Consider the following 22988-nt stretch of genomic DNA (forward strand, 5'->3'; position numbering starts at 1 on the left):
ATAGGTAAGTACCTTAACTTGCAGTCAATATTCCCTGCCTAGCCCTCTCTTTCTTTATCCCCAGCTGCCTGTACAAAGACCTTTCCTTGAAGCACTCACACAGTCCTTCTCTGGGACTTTTCATAGTTCAAACTCTACCCCTAACAGGGAAAGTACTTTGTCCTAGAACCAATCTCTTTTTCAGGCCAGGTACAGCTCAGATATTCATGTCTTTTTTAAGGAAGGATGAGTTCTAGATTTGCTCCTATGTGTTGTGGCTTTGTCTTTTGTTACTCTTCCCCCTTCAGCCATTCTTTCTACCAGTCTTTTATCTTTCCTATTCTAAGTGAACTTGAACTTGGCATCAAAAGACCTAGATTTAAATCTCTCTCTCTCCTCCCTCTCTCCCTCTGTCTCTGTAAGTCTGTCTTTCTGTCTCTCTCTCTCCCCACCTCTCTCTGTCTCTCTGTCTGTCTGTCTCTCTGTCTGTCTGCCTGTCTGTCTTTCTCTCTCTCTCCCTCTCTCTCTCTCTGTCCCACTGTCTCTCTTTCTGTCTCTTTGTCTCTGTCTCTCTCTCTCTCTCTCTTGCCCCCGCCCCCCCACCCGGTCCTTTAAGGATTTAGTCTGATTTAGACACTTACTGGTCAGGAATCAGCCTGCCAACATCTCACACATATTTAAGATGCCAGAAGAAAGTAAGATAATTCCATTTCTGTCTGGACAGGAATTCCTGTCCCTTCTCCATAGTGTGCTGCATGAACAGGAATCCAGAAAGCACACATGATGGAATTGTCAGTGCCCCCAAATAGGGAACACTTTCTAGACACTCAAAGAATCTGTCTATATTTACAACAATCAACTTGTGTCAAAGGCAGGACTTAAAGTCAGATATTTGTGATTCAGAGGGAAACCAGCTCCTTATTCTTTATACCAACCTGCCTCTCATTCCATTGTTGTTCAGTTGTTTCCATCATCTCTGACTTTTCTTGTTCCCATTTGAAGTTTTCTTGATAAAGATACTTCAGTGGCTTCCCATTCCTTCTCCAGTTCATTTTACAGACGAGGAAACTGAGCTAAATAAAATTATGTAACTTGTCTAAGTTCACAGCTAGTAAGTGTCTGAGGCTGAATTTGAATTCAGGTCTCTCTGACTCCAGTCCTAGCACTCTATCTACTATACCATCTAGCTGCCCCTTTCCATTTCTAATGTTCCCCAAATTCTAATTTGTCAGAGGAATAGGTATCCATCATGACTAGTAATAGACTCAAACCTCTTCTCTTATAGCATAAAAAAATGTCCATCATATAATTTCCAGGGGATCTTAGTAAACTAGACCCCCTACTTTCATATAGTGTAGCACAGTCCTTAATCCTTATCCCATGTGGTCAACTCATCCAATCACTGAAAGAATACTGAAGACAATCCTTTATTCAATATCTGCATAAAACTCTCTAGGAGACCAAATAAAGTTGATTTCAAAGCTCTCCACATTACAGAAATGAGTTTCAAATAATTATGCTAATTCTAGGAGGGAGTCCTGGGAAAGGGGGGGGGATTAAATAAAACCTCATTAATTTTGCTTTTGATAACTACTTTAAAGGAGAATTTTTTTAATTTCAGTTCTGAATATTTCACATGGATCTATTTATTTTCCAGTAAGAAAGAAATGTGCTTATAATAACATAAAAACACCCAGTTTTATACCAGTGTGATTTGAAGCAGAAAAATTACTAAAACACCAAAATTGGGAGTAACTCTGTGCAGCAAGCTCTATTAGGCCACAATAAGTTTCCAATATTCCACAGAAACACATTACCAGCTTTAGAAAATGAAATGTGTTGTGAACACAATATTAGAAAAATGAACAATTCAGGCTAACTAGTAAATGTTATTAATCTTGAAAAAAAAAAGAAACACACATACGAAAATGCCATTGCACTCTCAGTACAAATATGGAGAGCTCATCCATCTTCAATTTACGGCATCTTTAGAGCAAATGGTGCTGTTTCCATTCAGAAAAGACATGAGGTTTAAAATAAGGACCTTGCAGTCATGTAGGGTTTTTTTTTTTTTTGGTTTCTTTATGTGTTTTTAATGTTTTGTGTTAATAGATTGTCATATACCCATGCGTGAGTCTGTAGAAGATCTTTCACATATGTGAATTCTGTGTATATATTAGGAAGTGGGAAAAATGAACACTACTGGGATTGGGAATAGAGCAAAGATGGGTTAAAGCTATTCTATTCAAAAAGGTTTATCTTAGAGTTGGGGAGAAATAATAGAACAGCATGGATTAGGACAACCTCAATACTCTTTTGTTAATACTCAAAGTAGGCTGGCTTAAGATCTTGTTTTAAGAAATGTAAAGGATGGGACAAAAAGACTATATGCAGTAGAGCTACTTATCAATAATCAATTAATTCAGATTATATAGCACTTTTAATTTTTCTAGAATGCTTTCCTGAAAACAACGCAATGAAATAGATGTTACAATTAAAGTCTTTGACCCTTTTCATTTTAGAAGACAGAAATTCTGAAAGGATAGTCAAATAAGAAAACTAGAAAAAAGTGCCTTTTCCCTATATGATCTGTCATAACTGTCACATAGACTTATGATTAATGTGTTATTTTTTTCTTGTCTTATTGTTTTAATTAGCGGTTTCTAAGATCACAATTAGGAAATAGCAATGGAGTGCGAACATTCTTGCTTTACCCCTAATCTTATTGAAAAGACCTCTGAGAATATTCTTTTTCCATATGATTAGCTCAGGTGCAGGGAATCTCTGAAGGAATTATTTGGTCTAAAGCAGCCAAGGCAACCTCAGGAAAGACTCCAAATTGAAGGAATCTAGCAACATATTTAAGTTGATAATTTTTTTGATCTATGATTGATTTAATAATGAATGTCCCTTGGCAGAGAAAAAGGTTCCCCACCCTTTCTTTAGCCCTTGGTTTTTAGATAGAAAGTACTTATATTTTTAAAAGGTCCATTTATTCCTGTTTTCTAATGTTTCTTATAAACTGGAATTAGTGATATATCATATTTTTTTGTATATTTATACATATAAAAAGTATTTTTTCTATTATGAATATGGTATATTTTGTTGAAATGTTCAAAGTATTACCTAAAATATGTATTCCTGGTAAAAATAGAGCTTGGTAATAATATATAATCTTTGTAAAATGTTGCTTATAGTCTCTGTGCTAATATTTTATTTTAAGAGTTTGGAGAACAATTGGTATGGTTACATTAAAATTATGAAAGAGGAAATTTGAAGACATTTATGAACATTATCAGTGTTCATCCTGAGGCAGCTAAACAGTATAGTGGATTGAGTTCTAGTCCTGGAGTAAGGAAGTCCTGAGTACAAATTAAGGCTCCAGACACTTATTCCCTCTGTGACCTGGAAGAAGGAAATGGTAAACTACTCTAGCATCTGTGCCAAGAAAATGCCATAAGGAGGTCATAAAGAGTTGAACATGGCTAAAAATTACTAAATAACAACAATCATTATTCATGGTTAGGTTTCAAAAAAACATATTTGTTTCCTAGAAAGCCTTTGGTAAGACCTATAAATATTGAAATTAAATTTCTGGGAATAAATTATTGAATAAGAGGCTATATAAGAGAGAAGAACAAAAGTAGAGATAGAGGAGATTTTTGACAAACCTAAAAAATAACATATTCAATAAGAAGAGGGATTATGCAATAATGCATAAGCTATAAAAGGGGAGAAACTAAAACATAAAGAAGCAAGAAAATTTTATGCAATGGAGAAAAATGTGTTCCAAAGAACACTGCCATGTAGTGAGAGACATATACACTATAATTAAGGATAGGAATCTTGTAGATGAACATCTACTCTCAAAAGAAGAGAACTGATACTTCTGGAAACAAATAGAGGGTGGAGGAAGACTCCAGTGACCATGTGAAGAAGGAGGTAGAAATAGACATTTGATCTGAGACATGGGGAACTTTCTATCATAAATCAATACTCCTCTATTTGTTGTTGCTGCTCCATCGTTTCAATCATATTCAACTCTTAATGACCTCATTTTCTGTCTCCTTAAAAAAGATACTGGAGTAGTTTACCATTTCCTTCTCCAGATTTATTTTTAGATGAGGAAACGCAGACAGGGATAAGTTACTTGTTCAGGATCATATAGCTTGAAAAGGTCTGTAGCCAGATATGAAGCTGAGTCTTCCTGATCTCGGGTTCTGCTGCACCATCTCGCTGCCACTTCTATATTTATTGCCTCTTTAATGAACAAATACTTTGAAGAATGAGTTACTTTTTAAGAAAAGTATGAATGGGCAAGTTTTCAAGTCAATAACAAATTATTTTTAGAAGAGGAGTGCCAAATATGGTATTTTAGAAGCTTTAATTGCATGAGAAATGAGGATAGTAAAACAAAAAATAAATATTAAAATGATAGATTAAAAATAAAATCTTGCAATGGTTAAAAGTGAAAGTAAATTAATGAAAGAACAAGATAAAAAACCTTTTAAGATAAAATAATGTGGGGGGTTTCAAAGCTAAGAAGGTGAGTAAAGAGCAGTAGAGGCTCATCTGAGATCTCCCAAATTTCTCTGCAAATGACTTTAAAAACAATGCCTCAAAATGAATTCTGGAGTAGCAGAACTAACAAAAGGACAGGATTAAATAATTTTCCAGCCTAAGACAACTTAGATGAGCAGGAAAAGTCTATCTCACTGTGATAAAAATGGACTACAAGCTAGTGCATGCTCCACCTACACAATCCTTGGGGGTGACTGTATCTGAGACAGGAAGCTATGACTTCTGGTGCTCTCAGTCCACAGACAATAAGGGGATCATACAGTTAATCAAAAGATGATTATAGAGAACCCTTTGCTGGCACAAGGTACAGAACTCTGTTATATTGCCCCGAACTGAATATAGTCCTTCAGGGGAAAAATGGATATTTAATGAAAAAGAAGACTTCCAAGCATTACTGATGAAAAGATCCAAAGCTGAACAGAAACATTGTCTTTCATATATAAGATTCAGGAGATGCACATAAAAGGCAAATAGGAAAGATAATAATGTGAAGCTGTTAACATTTATGCATGGGAAGATGGTAATTGTAAATGCTAGGAACTTTTTATATTGGAATAATATGAGAAGGGAGAAGAGGGAGTATTTATAGGAGGAAAGGTAATTAATGGATGTAGAAGTCAGAAGCAAAACTCCTTTGAGGAGGGAAAGAATGAAAGGAGAAATAAACAGGGAAAAAGCAAGATGGAAGGAAGCATACACTTAGAAATCATAACTGTGAATGTGAATGGGATGAACTCATCCATAAAAGAGAAGTAAATAGCACAGTGGATTAAATACAAGAATTTTGCAATAGTGTATTTACAGGAAACATATTTGAAATAGAGAGACACATTAAGAGTGAAAATAAAGGACTGAAGCAAAATCTGTTATGTTTTTGTTGAAATAAATGAAAAAAATAGGTGTAGCAATCATGATCTTAGATAAAGCAAAATTAAAAAAAGAACTATTAAAAGAGATAAGCAGGAAAACTAGATTTTACTTAAAGGTAGAACAGGCAATGAAGGAATAGCAATACTAAACATAAATTACCAAATGCCATAGAATCCACATAATTAAAGGAAAACTTAAATTACAGGAGAAAATAGACAAAAACTATATAAAGAGATAAATTATTACTTAAAAAAGATGAAAACCAAATTACTAGTATCAAAAATTAAATGAGTTAACTCACCAGATGAAACTATAGCAATTATTGGTAGATATCTTGTCCAATTATATACCAATATATCAAAAGCATAAGATAAGTGGATGAATATGAATATTTACAAACATTATAAATTGCCCAAATTGATAGAAGAGGAAATGAAATACTTAAAAAACTGTATCTTAGAAAACGAAATTGAACAAGCCATCAATGAATGCTCTAAGAATAAACCCCCAGGAATTCATAAATGAATTCTACTGAACATTTGAAGAACAATGAATACTAGTACTATATAAACTATTGAGGAAATTTTTTTGATAACATTATTATAATGATACCTAATTCAGGGAGACCTTAAACAGATAAAAAAGACTATGGAAAAATTTCCCTAATGAATATAGATACAAAAATTCAAATAAAATATGAGCAGGGAGATTATAGAAATATATCACACAGATATTACACTATTACTAGGTGGGATTTACACCAAGAATACAGGGCAGGTTCAATATTAGAAAAACTATGAGCATAATCAGTAAAAATCTGATTATCAAAATAGATGCAGAAAAACTTTATATAAATACAACCCACATTCATATTAAAACTTTAGATAGTATAGAAATAATTGAAAGTTTATATAAAATGATTGAGTAGTATCTGTCTAAAACTATCATCAACATTACAATGGAAATAAACTATAATCCTTCCCAATGAGATCAGGGGTGAAGTAAGCATGCCCATTAATACTACTATTTTTTTTTCAATATTGTACTGAAAATGCTAACTTGAGCAATGAGAAAAGAAAACAAATTGAAGGAATTAGAATAGGCAATGAGAAAACAAGGCTATCACTCTCTGTAGGTGATATGATATATACTTGAAGACTCCTAGCAAATTCAACAACAAAAAAGGTTAAAACAATTAACATCTTTAGCACAGTTTCAGGATATAAAATAAACACATAAATCATCAGCATTTCTATATATTACTGGCAAAGCCCAGGAGCAAGGGGAAGAAAGAGAAATTCCATTTAAAATAACTTTAGACAATATAAAATACCTGGCAATCTACTTGCTGTGACAAACACAGAAACTATAAGAACATTATTATAAAACACTTCTGAGAAATTGGGTTGACCAAAGCAATATAATACATTAATAATTTTATCTAAATTAATTTACTTATTTGGTGTCAAAACATTCACACTAGTGAATATTATTTTATAATGCTAGAAAAAATACCAAAATTTACCAGGAAGAGCAAAATATGAAGAATATCAAGAGAATCAATGAAAAAAATGTGAGACCAAGTGACTTAGTTATACTAGATCTTAACCTGTATTATAAAGTGGCAATCATTAAAGCATTGTGGGTACTGGTTAAGAGAGAGATAGATTAGTGGAAACATTAGTATTGCAAATTGGTAAATGGCCATGGCATCTAATGTTTGATAAATCTAAAGATCTAAGATTTGTGTAGACGAACTCACTATCTGTCAAAAACTGCTAGGGAAATTAGAAAACAGTTTAGGAGAAGGTAGGTAGAGATCAATGATTCAAATATAAGGTCAAAATGGGTATATGATTTAGACATAAAGGGTGAAACCAGTAGCAAAACAGGGAAGCATGGAATACCTCTCAGATCTGTGGATAAATTATTGATTACTGAAAAAGAGAGAAAGAGCAATATGGGATGGAAAATGAATACTTGGGATTACATTAAATTTAATAGTTTTGCACAGCTTTTATATGCATTATGTTGAAATAAAAAATATAGACCAAAAATTTAAAAAAAATTAAAGTATATTTCAATCTGCATTCAGACTCCACATACAAACAGCTTTTAATTTTTGCAAAGGATAAAACCAGTGCAACTAAGATTAGAAGGAAATCAGGAAACTTGGAGGCTGTGGGAGTGGATTATAGCAAGTTTGTCTGACAAAGACCTTATTTCTTAAATACATAGAAAAATTGAAACAAATTTATAAGAATATAAGTCATTGACCCAATTGATAAGAAATCAATGATATAATTAAGCAGTTTTCAGATGAAGTCAAAGTACTTTGTGAAAATGCTTTAACTTATTATTGATCAGAGAAATGCACATTAAAACAACTCTTGCGGCACCATCTCATATCTATCAGATTGACTGAAATGACTGAAAAAGAAAATCACAAATGTTGGAGAGAATGTGGGGGAAATTAGGATACTAAATGAATTGTTGGTAGAGTTCTGAACTGATTCATCATTCAGCAATTAGCAACTACCCCTAAAAGCCTATAAAGCTATGCATATCTTTTCACCCAGCAATAGCACAACCTGGTCTGTATCCCACAGAGATTAAAAAAAAAAGACATATATGTATAGATATACTTATCCAACTTTTTTTGTGGTCACAAAGAATTCAGAAATGGAGGGGATGCCCATCAAAGGTCAAATGGCTGAATTGTGGAATGGGATTGTAATGAATACTATTGTGTAGAAAGTAATGGAAAATCTTACATAAAGTGATGTGAAGTGAAGTGAGCAGAACCAGGAGAACATTGTACAAGTAAAAGCAATAATAAATGATCAACTGTGAATGACTTAGCTATTCTCAGCAATACATTAATTCAAGATAAACCTAAAAGATTTATGATGAGAAATAGGATTCACCTCCAGAAAAATAATTAATGAAGTCTGAATGCAGAGTGAAGCACACTTTTAATTGTTTCTTGTTTTTTTTTAAATTTTTGGACTATATTTTTTATTTCAACATAATGAATATGGAAATATGTTTTACATGACTGCACATAACCTATATCAAATCGTTTGCCTTCTCCATGAGGGGGTAGTGAAAGAAAAAAATGGAACAAAATTTTAAATGAATATTTTATACTAGTAATTAGAAAAATTATATAATATTTAAAATATCTAAAACTGAGAAAAAATTAAGAAGGTTAAATAATGGCAGAGTCAAAGTTTCAAAGCAAGAAATTTGTAATGACCAATTCAGACTTTTTCCCAGCGTTTATCATATCTTACTTGTTTCTGGACAGTATTAAGTTAAGAATTTTGATACTAATATTCAGGAAGAACAACCAAAGACAAACAAACCTATTTATCTTTATTTTAATGGAAGTATTCTTTTTTAAAAAACTGAAGAATTTTGGTAATATTCAAATAATATTCAAGAAGATCAACCAAAGGCAAACAAATCTAGCAAAGTGATCAGGAACCTGAAAGTTACAAAACTTCATGGCAAATGGCCTGCAATACTCAAAACTGAATTGAGACCGAGAATCCACAATAGATACTGAAGTCATAGACTACTGATTCTAATGTCCTAATCTACACACTGCAATTTTACTGACATGTTTATCATTTGTCAAGAAAGAACTTGAAGGTTATGCTTTAAAAAAAAGTTACTACTTTAACATAGACTCCATGGGGTTGATAAATTATTTCCAGTTATAACTGCAAAATTGTGTTTATTCAGCTTTCCAGTCAAAATGAATGTTGTCCTCAAACCTACAGAATCAGTGAAGCTTATGAAAATCAAACAATATCTTGTCTGCTTCATAAATTATAAACAACAACAGCCAGATAATGGGAAACGGAGTCTGGTTCTGAAAGGCTTCAGTTGGCAATTCAAAATGGCAATGCCTACAGCTGCTAAAAAAAGACCCTGGTTTGATTTTCATAAACTAGCCAGCCCCTCCAGGGTGAAGAATAACAAAAAATAAATCAAAAATTATTTGGTAGTTTTTCTAGCAAGCTAAGCATGACAAGGAAATTGTAAAGATGAATACAGGCATATAATGTTGCATTTATCTGGATGTCTATTTGGATGCATCATTTTGGAGAAGAAGGAGGAAATAAATTCCAATTTGTGCCTGACGGTGTAAATACCAAAACCTTGGGGTTGGTCTTCTTTTAATGTATCAATCTTTCTCATATTCTGAACTTTATTCTCATTGAAGTATATTATTTTTTTATTTTTAATAACTCTCTTAGCCATTAAACACATTAATAATTTCTCACGGAATCAAAACCATGGTCCCACCAGACCAATCTGTAGCAGAGTCAATAAAGGCCATAATGGAAAATTGGATGATTATCCTTCTTGATGCTAACTTCAAAGAGTAAAATATGCATCAGCAACATTTATGGCATGATTAATATCAGCTATTATAGATCTTTGAAGTAATCCAAATATCTTTTGACTCTATCCAGTTCTCAATTTATACTACATGTGTTCCAAAAAGTTTGCTTCCTGTTCTGTGTACAAGACCTTAGCAAAACTCAATTGTCAGCTAAATGAGAGAACTTTCGGCAATCTTACATGTTTGGGGATGTAAGGAAATCAGTAAAGAAATCAAAAGTTCATTCAATGAACATTCAAAGACAATTAACTCCTTTGTGAAATGCTACATGATTGTTAAATGTTCTTTAGAGATAATATTCTGAACTAATACAAAACATCTATAGTCATAAAGTTAAACAAGTGACCTAGGAATGTATTTGAAGCTGAACAAGACTTTTCAAGGGCAGGAAAAGAGGCATAGCTCTGAGTTCAAATTTGACCTCAAGCAATTATTAGTTGGGTAACCCTAGGCAAGCCACTTAACCCTGTTTGCCTTATTTCCCTCATACAGAAAATGAGCTGGAGAAAGACATGGCAAACCATTCCACAATATTTTCCATGAAAACCCCAAATAGGGTCATAAAGAGTTAAACATGACTGAAAAAAGCACTGAACAACCATACTCATAGAGAGGGATCACATATAGAATATAAAAATGGCCAACATATGTATGGAAAGGCAATTCAATTCACTCCTCTGATACTTCAAGGCTGTTGAAATTTTCTGGAGATTTCATTGAATTGCTCTAACTGGTCACTGTTGAACACATACAATCTACCAAAGGCAACTAGTTGGATGAAAGGTTTCCATTAAAAATTTCTCTGCTAAATTTAGTCTCTACTGGATGCTGATCACAAAATATTTCAGACACTTCCAGGCATTTCCCTTCAATGGGCTCCTGTTTCTCTTTGTTTCTAGCTTCACTGTTGTGTTGTTTCCAGATTCTAGCTTAGTTTCAATCCTTAACTTCCTCTTATAAGAACAACAAATACTCTCATATGTTTCATTCTTCTTTCTCTTCTTCTCTTTCTTCTCCTTCATCTTAACTTCATCTTGTTCTTGTTCTTTCTCCTTTTTTTAAGAAGCCAACATTATCTTGTGCCATCAAAATCTTGTCTGTTCTATGGAATTTTCAGCCTGGTACACCAGGATCTTTAGAAGGGACAGGGTCCTCACAGTTAATGACCTCTGAGCCACTATTTTCCTTGGAATGAACTTCATGGTTTTGGATTTGGGAGTCTTTAGTCATCAAATCATCAGTATTTCTTGTGTCTAATGATTTTAGTTTCTGTAGACTTGTCTAATAGTCATATAAGAGTTATTTGCTCAATAACTAAAAGCTTTAGGTCTGGGGTTCTTTTGTTTTTCAGTCCTTTATCATTTCTTATATGGATTGGGAGAAGGGTGGGGCAGAGGAACAAAGAGACATCTAAACTAAGGGACAAAGCCATCTTCTCTTCTACTTGTTTACCTTTTCTTTTGGTCTTTCATATAGATATAGATCATAGACATAGACATAGACATAGACATAGACATAGACATAGACATAGACATAGACATAGATATAGATATAGTTGTAGATGTAGATGTAGATGTAGATGTAGCTGTGGACGTGGACATGGATGTGGATGTAGATATAAATATATAGAGATAGAGATAGATAGAGATAGAGGTAGAGATGGAGATGGAGATGGAGATGGAGATGGAGCTGGAGATGGAGATGGAGATGGAGATGGAGATGGAGATGGAGATGGAGATGGAGATGGAGATGGAGACGGAGACGGAGACGGAGACGGAGACAGAGACAGAGACAGAGATAGAGATAGAGATAGAGATAGAGATAGAGATAAATTGGTCCAGTTGAAGTTTAAAAAGGGCTTTGAATCTCCTTTATAACCAGTCATCCAGAAAAATTAACTTTCTTCATGGACCATCATGCTCCAACTGTATTGGAATAATCAAATTATTACTCTAATTCCTTTGATTTTTCTTAAGCATGGCATTTCAAGCTCTATAGGGTTAATTCCCAATATTCTTGAAATCTTGAATGTGGGAACAAGTTATCATTCATTTTTTCAATTCTTCATGGTTGTATATATTTTTACTACAGTCTTTTGTAGTTTCATGTCTCTATGATCAAAGAAGCTTAACCTTTTTTAGTTTGTTATATCATATATATATATCATGATCATCTTAACTGTCTACTATATATATGAATATATATATGATAAATTACATATATGTACATATAGATAGATAGATAGATAGATAGATAGATAGATAGATAGATAGATATAGTATGTGGATTGTGGAAAGGATGGAGAGACAGACACACAGAGAAAAAAATCATAGTAACAAATATATCAAAGACAGCTGGACCAAATTATATAAAGTTTGAAGAGACCTTAAGAGTCTCTGATATGTGGTAGTTTAAGGATAGCATGACCTTTAATTTCTTTACAATGTCCATTTGTATATCAGTTAGCTTTCGATTTCTATTTGTAATACCAGTACATTGAGTTGTCATTTTATAGTTTATAGGTCACTATTCTATAAGAATATTTAGAATCTTTAACTAAGGTATTACTTTGTATTAGTGAAATTTGAAAATCATACATCACTTTGCATGTATGTTGGCAGGGAAAGTGAAAAGCAGGGTGGAATGGGTCATTGCAAGAGCTTCTTTTAATTAATTCCCATGGACATTCATTACACTACCTAATTACTTAACTTTTAGGGGTGTAGATCATCAGAATTAGAAGTGACCTCAGAGAGCATATGCTTAGCATGGACATGAACCCCAACCATAGCACACCCAACAAAGGATGTTCTTTCACTTGAATACCTCTATGGAGGGGAAACATTTCCTCCCATTGCATTTTTGGATAAATCTATTTATTAGAATTTCCCTCCATTCTGTGAAACCTAAATCTACCTCTTTGCAACTTCAATACATTGCCAGTCTAAAAGTCAAGGAGAAATTGAATACTCCTTTTAATGTCAGTCCTCAATCTTCTTTTTTAGACTAAGCACACTTAGTTTCTTCAAGTGATCTTTATGTAGAATGATCTTGGGGTCCATTACCTATCTTGATGACTCTTTTTTGCATAGTCCCATTTAACAATATACTTCCTAAAATGAAGTACTGCAGATTGAACATTTTATATCAGATGTAGTCCGACCAGGGCAGCAGAATAACACTATAACATCCCTAAAACTATTCAGGTGTTTTGGCTAATATATCATACTATTGGCTCCTATTAACCTTTTTTAGTTTGTTATATCATATATATATATCATGATCATCTTAACTGTCTACTATATATATGAATATATATGAATATATATATATATATATATATATATATATATATATATATATATATATATATATATATATTGGCTCCTATTTGAGGATTTCCAGAATCTGAGATTGAGGATCTGAAGCCATTTAGTCCAATACCTACATGATCAAGGAGTCTCTTTACAATATGCTGACCAGTAATCATTCAGCTGAAGACCTCTTGTCAGGAAGAATGTTTAAAGTTCTAACAATTAGGATATTTCTATTTATTAAACTTAAATTCCTCTCCTTAGCCCTGAACATTTAAACAGCATTTACCTCAAAAAACAACCCTTTGTAGTGAGGTCTGTGTATGCTGCCACACTCTAATCTATTTGGACAAACCTTTTCCATTTTCCAATTAAGCAACTTAGACCCCAGCAGGTGTAGATATAGCTTCAAACCTTGTGTTTTCCTTTCCTGCTTGCTGTTACTAAATACTTAATATCTGTGGTGAGTAGTTTTCTTTTCCTTAAACCCTGAAAGAACCTGGTCACCTGGACCCATATGCAATGTCACCTAGATATTTCCTAATTATGTTTATGGTGTTTAATATTCATGATAGTCATCAGTTAAAATATCTTAAAATTTCAGTAGAGTAAGAACAAATTAATCTCAAAATTATCTCACATTTTTCAAAAAATTTTAAATTAATTTATTTATTAATTAGATAGGCCCATAGAATAAAAATCTCTTGTCACCAAATAAATGGACTGTAATCATGCTTGAAAATTTAAGTGGACTTAAACATGTTTTAAAAAATCCTCTTCCCTACTGATGTCCTATTACAATATATAACTTCTCCAATAATTTTCTGATTACGAACATTCATTCACTAAAAATGTTCTAATAGCCCAATTTAATTAAAATGTCAATACTCTTTTCATATAGGCAACTGGGTGGTTCAGTAACTGGAGGGCTGGATTGAGTGGGGATTGCTGTTTTTCCTTCTTGAAGAGGACCATGATTTCAGGAACATGAAACCATGACTTGCAGGTGAATTGAATGTAAGTGAGAGCCACACTCTATCCTTCTGAACCAACTGGGCCCAGTGGCAAGATATAGAACAGAATGACTAGAGATGATTGTGATACAGAGGGAGACCTTGGCCTTTTTAAGTTAAGTTCTCCGTTTGACTGAGGCAATGCCTATTAGATGATTAGGGCTGGGCAAGAAATGATACAAAGTATGGTCTCTTTTACCTAGTCAAAATAGAAGAAAATAAAATCAAATTGGTAGGGGCAGATCTTCTGACCAAAACAGAAACAATTGTAATTTGCCTGATTATTCTGAGCTATCAGAGCCCATACATTGACCCAGGGGGACTTGGACTGCATGCAACCTATTGTTATTGATCAATAGATGAAAACCTGAGTAATTTGGGTTTAAGAAAAAAAAATCTAGTAAAAATCTAGTAAGAAATCTGGTAAATCCTAAGATATCTTGTGAAATTTCAGGGATCAAAAATGTACATTCTTTTGGACAGTACATCCACAGGTAATGGTGTGATACTCTATGTAAAGAGGGGAGAGGAGGAAAGGAAAGAAGGGAGGGAGGGAGAGAGAATAATATTAATACCTGCTTTTCACTGTTATCATGAGAATACCAGTTCTATGATAAAGGGAGAAGATTAAAAGCAGGGCTTTGTGGGAAGGGAGAAAGAGGCAGGGCTATTGAAGAAAAATAATCAGGTAAAGCAGGAAGGAGGGAAAGAAAGAAAGAAAGAAGGAAATCATAGAGCTTCAATGAAGCAAAGAAAGAACAAAAGACCTATATGGCCTCTAGATAGTAGATACTATTTAATTTTTTAAAACTCTTTATATACCCAGACACTAGTGCTATTTTGTCAGAATCTTCCTTAATCACATCAAGTCAATAGAGCCTATGGGGTTTTCATGAAAAATATAGTGGAGTGATTGCCATTTCCTTCTTTATTGCATTAAAACAAACAAATACAGTGACTTGCCCAGAGTCACACAGCTAGCACACGTTTGAACTAGATTTGAACTCAGATTTTCCTGACTTGGCATATAGTAGACTCTTAATAAATATTTACAGATTAAAAAATATAAACCCTACCTACGATATCTACTCTAGTCAGGTCACATATATTTAGTCTTGTTCCTTTGTTCTGGCCTTTAGTCCTAGTCAGCCATGCCCTTTGGGATTTTAAAGAATCAAAGCTAATTTTTATACCATATGAGACAAATTAGTGCTTTAGTACATTGCTTATGGGTAGGGTTGGATTAAGTAATATCCAAGTTTTCTCCAGTTTAAACATTCAATGAGAACAGCAATTGGCTTTTGAGTTTTAAAATTGCTATACTTGTGTTATATTATTTGAGAGTACTAACACCACACTAAAGTAACTATTGCAATCTTCATTTTGGAGATGGGAAATCTGAATCTCAGAAAATTTAAGTAATATGCCAATGGTGACACAACAAATAACTATCAGAGGTAGAAATCGAACCCAAGTCTTCATGATTTTCAGCTTAGATTTCTATCTACTATGCCTTACTGATTGTTTCTCACCTTGACATAACAAGTTGTGATCAAACATGATTAATGTAAGCTGCAGAAAACTGTGAGGTCCACTAGTCCTTGAATTATGTGAGATATATAATTCCCAGAGACATAGTTCTATAGAGGAAGAATCAATTTTCTACTGAGTCAAGCCAATAATCAATGAATTGATTGTTGGTGATCTTGCTAGGTGTTCCAAATCAAAAATACAGTGTCTTGGGTCACCTTAAATCTTCATGTTTTACTTTTGATAGGAACCAATTTTGCTGAATGAGCAGCAAAACTAATTGGTGGATATCTAATGAGAAGGCTGAGAGCTCTCAATTCCTCCCAGTTACTTCAACTTTTGAGGTGGGGAGGTGAGGTTGAGGAATGAGAACTAGTCATGAGATTTCAGTTGCCACCAACAATCCAGGCCAAGGAAACCCTTCCTATTCTGATTTTTATCCTTCTTCATTAGCCAGTTCTTCCCAACTTGTAATAAAAACACCAAAGTCACAAGAGTAGCTCTTGGTAGCTGTGGACCAGTTCAGTTTAGTTTCAGTTCAGTTTAGTTTACAGAGCAAAAAATAAAGCTCCAGTTCTCTTCAGGGGAGGCAAGAATGTGCTAGTGACATTCTTCAGGTAGAATGGGCCTAATGGATTTTCTCTATAAGTTAGCAAAAGAGATTTCTTTTTGACAGGCAGATATTGCAAATTAATATTAATCATTAAATGATACACCATTAAAATTAAATTGTCCTCATTTAGAAAACATTGTTCAAATTCCAAATGTGATATTAACTCTTCCATCTTTGTAAAGTCAGTTAAACTCTGTAGGCATCTGTAAAATGATTAGGTTGGACAAGATAACCTCTAAGGTGTCTTCTGTCTCTAGATTTATGATCTTATGGGTTTAGCAAACTTGTGTAAAATGCATTTGTTGATTGAGTTTATGACATAGCTTAAGAGTCAAAATGTATTGAAAATAATTGCTTTACCTTGTAACTGAGAATGTGCAGTTCCTATGAGATGCTGAATGAGGCACATGAATTAATCAGCTACTCCACAATTTAATCAACAACAGAGACTTAACTGTTTTTTTCTCTCTGTTATAAGAATTACAATACATTATGGGAAATTTCTTTTACCACTAGAATGAAGCAATTTTAGTGTGACAAATGGCCTTGTGTACTTAAAAAAATTTCCAACAGACCATTTTAATGACTTCCATTTTCTATAGCTCAGGTTATTAACATACCCAGTCACACACAGATTCAAAATGGGATCGCATAAGATGATAATGTATGCCTCAAACCTGATTTTAAGTGCCCAGATTCACAAAACACCTACTGAAAATAGCTGCAGAGGGAGATTAATGCATTTCATGCCCTTTGGCTAATGGGTGTATGACATGTGAGTCACTATACCGTTGAACCACGAGTGACACAGGGAGTACATTTCTGAGAAATCATATTGCAAATTTAAAGACAAAGTATAGTAGAATTATAGCAGTTAGAAAGCAGGGATTTATTTAATGTTTTATTTGTGACTAATCAGAGCTTTGTAGATTAATTTGGCTTATTTTTATGTTCTACCAAAGTACAGTCCTTTACTTTACTTCAGATATCTGTGATCTAAATAGTGTGGGCACTTTGTCTTTCAAGACAGATTGCAACCTTTCTACATGCCAGTAGGCAACGTCACCATTTTCTGTAACTGCTAGCATTTTGTCCTATGAAAACATAATAAGGCTAGTTCTTTGACGACTGCCATGGTCAGCTCTGAAGGCTTTGGCCCTTCTAGCTTAGCATTCCACTGGCATAGCCTTAAAGAATTTGGTCACCTGATGTCTAAAATGAAGCATCAGACAAAAGTTATGAATAATTAGTTTAAAACAAGGAAAAGATCTGAAAGAGAACACTTATAGGAAAATGTTAAGATGGGCAATAGTTTTAATACCAATATAATCCTAAAATAATCCAATTAACAAAGACTCTTAAGTCCCCAGCACTATCCCATGCAACATGGAGTATTCATAATGAGGTCCGTGTTCACAAAAAATTTATATTCAACTTGGGGGAAAAGAGGTTGATACAGATGACACAATAAGTAAGTAATATAAAAATAGTCTAGAGGAAAGTTCTAAATGGGGTGGCACAGAATATAATGTCATAAGAGTTTAGATAAGTGGAAATCAATGAGGGATAGCATAGTCAGAATAGGATTAATAAAAAGAATAAGAATTCACTTTGATGCTTGAAAAAGTAGTTCCTCCCAAGAACCCTGGGTGACGTAAGTAATGCAAGTATTAAAATTGAGACCTGCAGGACCCATGATCTAATAAGTGGCAAAAAAGATGAATTATTACAATTGTAGGGAAGTAGATCTGAGTTGGAATGTTACCTCAAACAGATAACTAGATGCCTGGAAAAAATCATTCAGCTTTTTGATTTCTTAGTTTTCTTGTCTATAAAATGAGAGCCTAGGACTGAAATGTCTTTCAAAGTCCCTTCTAGTGCTATGTCTATTAACCTCTGACTCTAAGTGACTGACTAAGTGGCCATGACCCTCCCAAAGACATTAAACTTAACCAAGATCATGAAGAATGGGAACATTTGTAGAGGTAGAAAAGTCAATTATTCCTGGTAAAGGAAATGATATCCTATATACAGGGATGGGATCACAACTAGAAGGGACCTTAAAAACTATTTTATCTAACACTTGCATTTTTAAAAGTGAAGAAATAGAGGCTGCAGGTTGCTCCGTGTTATACAGTAAATATAAAAGCCAAGATTTTCACCCATATGTCTTTGTTCATAGGCAATCTTCTGACTGCTACCCTACATAATCCAAGGGATACTGACCAAGGTGCTTTGGTGAGAGATAGAAGGAAAAAGGAGCATATAGAACAGAGTATCAAAATGTTTTAGATTTTTTTCTTTGCAAAGCAGTGGGGTTAAGTGACTTGCCCAAGGTCACACAGCTAGGTAATTATTAAGGATCTGAGTCTGGATTTGAACTCAGGTCCTCCTGACTCTAAGGCCAGAACTCTATCCACTATACCACCTAGCTGCCCCCAGAGTATTAAAATGTAGCAAATTAGAATAGATGAATTGAAGAGAATACATGGAGAAGAGACTTAAATCAGGAAGAATGACTAGAAATTTTGAGATTGTCACTAACAGTTTTGAACTATCAAAATTTTATTCCTAAGTGAGACATGTAAAGGATACAAATCATTTAATAATTATATTCATTGTTAAAATCTTGCTTACAAGAAAAAGGAAGTTTAGAGCCTAGCTAGTTGTGGGATTCTTGTGCCTCCTGCCCTTTCCTAAAAATTAATCTACAGCTTGTGCCACTCTATCTAATCTCACATCATGGTTATCTATTTATTTCAGTTTCTATCCCAGTCCTTGTCCCCCATCTTTTCCACCAATCCTCACTTCACAAGCAATGGCATATTTTCCATGAAGGAATGAGTAATATCATATGTAAGAAGGTAGTCTTGGTAAGACCTTTCTGGTGAAGCCAAAAAAAAAAAAAGACTCCAAATGCCTTTGGAAGACATCTAAAGTCTCACTGAACTTTGAGAAGATGCCTCCTAAACTAATATAAGGACATTTTATCTCTCACTTAACTAAATTTGTCTTAATTCATGATTTATAGATCATTTCATACAGATGATTTCCTACTATTTACCCTTCTCAGAACGTGACCTAAATCTCCAAATTCCTAGTTTTTGCTCTGAAATGCGTCAAAATGTTCCTAGATTCACAAGCAAAAGACAACTATGATGTAACAACTGTTTAGAGTTTTGACTTCATGCAATTCCTTCCATTATAGGCAGTACAACAAAGAGAATGGAGAATGAGCCCAGACACATGAAGACTTGGATTTAAGTCTTACCTCTGACCCATTACAGCTGGGTTATTATAGGCAAGTCAATTTACTTCTCCAAAGCCAAGACAGCTCTGGAGATTTCAGTTCAGGGTCTGTTCTCTAATCAAAAATAGACATTTCCTTCTTAGAAGTTCTCTATAGTAGTGTTATTACAAATATGATTAAAGAAGAAACATAATTCCAGAAGCACCTGAGCTGGCCCTCTTTGTACCCTAGATTTTCACCAGTAGTACAATTCAATTTGGCCAAAGCAGATCAAATGACTTCTAAGGTCTCTTTGTTGCTGGAATAGCAATGTGGGGGAGATTTAAGAAAGATAGGCAGCTGTGCTTCCTTTGGAGTGATGAAATCACCAGACTCTGACCCAGGAGGCTAAGGAATGCATAAACTTTATTTCCCAGATTGCTCAGATTACTACAAAAAGTTCGAAAATTAGATTCTTTGAAGAAGTAATGAGAGTGAGTTTCAGTATTGCTGTGACTAAAGGGAAAGGGTAGGTTGTTATTAGCAGAAGCTGAGGGAAAAGAAAGGCTAAAGTGAAGGTAGGAAACCATCCATCCCAAATGAGAAAAAAGAGTAGCCACAGGGAGATCAGTTTGCTTCTTTAACAAGGTAAAGGAGGTGAGTTTCTGAACCCATAGTAAAGTTAAACAAAAAGAGGCATCAAGAGAGTTTCTCTTTAGAGAAAAAAAATGTAGCAGCCATGAGTTAGTGCCTGGGCTTGGCTCAACAAGGATCCAGCATGGAGAAAGGAAAGGAGGCTTGGGACCAGAGTCATAAAGGAAAAAAAGGGAGCCAAAGGGCCAGAACCTCTTTAAACACTTTTCTGAGATGGGGGGAGCAGGGCATTTAAGGAATGGTTAACACCTGGGTGTAGGAGTGGCTCTACTGTGCACACTCCAAGGACAGGCTTCATTAACAATAGGGCATGACCAAGGTCAGGAGTATGACCATCTATTATTCTTTGGCTTAAATACATAGAGATAACTAGGTGCCTGTTGTCTTACTACAAAATAGGATTTGCTAAACTCACTATAGAACTGAGAACACTTTAACACTACAAAAAACAAGATTTGTTTCTAGTACAAGAGGGTTTCAACATATCTCTTTGCCAAGTTCCTCTGCTTCACCTTTGACTCCAAGTCTGTGATTATTTAATAAACACTCCCTTGAATTCTTCTACAGTCTCATATTTAAGACCCCCCCCCCGGTTTTGTTACCAGGACTACCTTAATCTATCTAAATATGCCCACCATATAAGTCTTTCCATTGGAAGCCAACCTCATTTTGATTCTTTATGCTTCTGTGATTTCATTGATTGGAGAAAAAATTCTGATGTCTGTATTATTCAACTCAAGAACAATTCTGAAACAATGGTTTTGGAGATATACTTGGGGTAGTGAGCAGAATTTCAAAATAAGGATTCAAACCCTCATTTCTCTTACTCAGAGTTTGGCCTTCTATTAAACCATTTTGCCTCTTTTTACTATATTAAACAAATTAAATATGAAAATTTATGTATTGTAGAACTTAATAGGACCTGGGATATTTGGATGACTCTTTTTGCCAACTTGCAATGCTGTTCAAGTGAACTTTTTTTTCTTTTTCCTGGGGGGCATCTTTCTCTAGACTTTCTTTCTTTTCTTGTGCTTCATTTCCATCTCCTTGCCCTTAGTGCCTATTGTCCTGCTGATTTCAGCAAACAAACCTCTGGGTAATTTTGGTTCTATTGCTTAGCTCAAAAAAAAACACCATATGCTACAGTTATGAACTTCCCAGGCTGGTAAAAGCCTCCAAAAATCTGGTTTGCAATTCTGTAAGGAAGAATTGAGGGAAAAGACTCACATCTCAGACTCAGAAACTGAAGTGATACACAGCCAAGTCCTTTTAAGCCCTCTGCTTTTATTCTTAAAGAGAGGATATTCCTTTAATTCTAGTGAGAATCCCTAGTGTCAGTATTCTAGTGTGATGTCACCCCCTATAATAGAAATAAGTAGAAAAGTTCTAGATAAGTATGGGTTCTTTCTTTGTAATAAGTTGAAGATAAATGTTACAAAAATGGAAATTCATTTCAAAATTTATAATCTAGATGACTTTTTTTTTAGGTTTTTTGCAAGGCAAACGGGTTTAAGTGGCTTGCCCAAGGCCACACAGCTAGGTAATTATTAAATGTCTGAGACCGGATTTGAACCCAGGTACTCCTGACTCCAGGACCAGTGCTTTATCCACTGAAGCACCTAGCTGCCCCTCTAGATGACTTTTAATCTAGACCATCTTGTATGAAATCTTTTTTTCATGCATCTTTTTAGGTATCTAGCAAATGTATAGAAATATACTTATATATTATTCACAGAATATTAGGAATAAGCACTATCTTTGGTCCTATGGAAAAGAACCAGGAGCAATAATTTTATGGTACAGAGGCAAATTTAGACCTGCAATAAAGAAAAAAAATACCTTCCAATCAGAGTTGGTCAAAAAATGGAATAGATTGCTTCTGAAGACAGTCAGTTTTCATATGAAGTAATCAAAACTATCCATAAATTATGAAAACTGTTCTAAATAAATATTGATTGGAGAAATGCAAATTAATCACACCTATTTGGACAGAAAAGGAAAATAACAAATTTTGGATAGAAAGTGAAAAAATTGATATACTAATGAACAATTAGTGGAGCTGTGAAATAATTCAACGATTATATAGAACAATTTTGCCAAATTTTTATAGCAGCCCTTTTCTGGAGGCAAGGAAATGGAAATTGAAGCTATGCCCATCACTTAGAGTATGGCTAAATAATTTGTGGTATATTATTGTGATGAAATAAATGTTAAACTTAATAGTCCCAGAAAACTTAGAAAAACTTACATGAACTGATTCAAAATGAAATGAGTAAAAACCAGAAGAATATTTTACACAGTATCAGAAATGTTGTAAAATGAGCAACTATGAATCACTTAGCTGAAGGATGATGAAGCATTCTTTCTATTCTTAGAGACAGAGCTGATAAAGTCTAAATTCAGATTAAAGCGTTTATTTTGTACTCTATTATTCTTGGGTTTTTACTTTGTTTTCTTTTACATGACTAATATGGAAATATCTTTTGTATGACTACACATGTATATAACCTACCTAGGGAGAGAATTTGGAATGCAATTTTAAAAATAAATGTTAAAATTGCTTTTACATTTAATTAGGGGAAAATGAAATGCTAAATTAAAAAAGATGGTAGATTACTTTTCTTTGGAGTTCTTCAAACAAAAGTTGGATGACAATTTCTCTAATATATTGAAGAAAGGATAATTTATCAGGTAAAGACTGGACTTTATGGTCTCTGAGGCCTATTCCAACTCTAAAATTCTTTGTTTAAATAATGTACTATCCTTGCCAAGGATTCTTTTATTTACA

The sequence above is a fragment of the Macrotis lagotis genome, chromosome 7, assembly GCF_037893015.1.
Source record: "Macrotis lagotis isolate mMagLag1 chromosome 7, bilby.v1.9.chrom.fasta, whole genome shotgun sequence".
In the NCBI taxonomy this organism is placed as follows: Eukaryota; Metazoa; Chordata; class Mammalia; order Peramelemorphia; family Peramelidae; genus Macrotis; species Macrotis lagotis.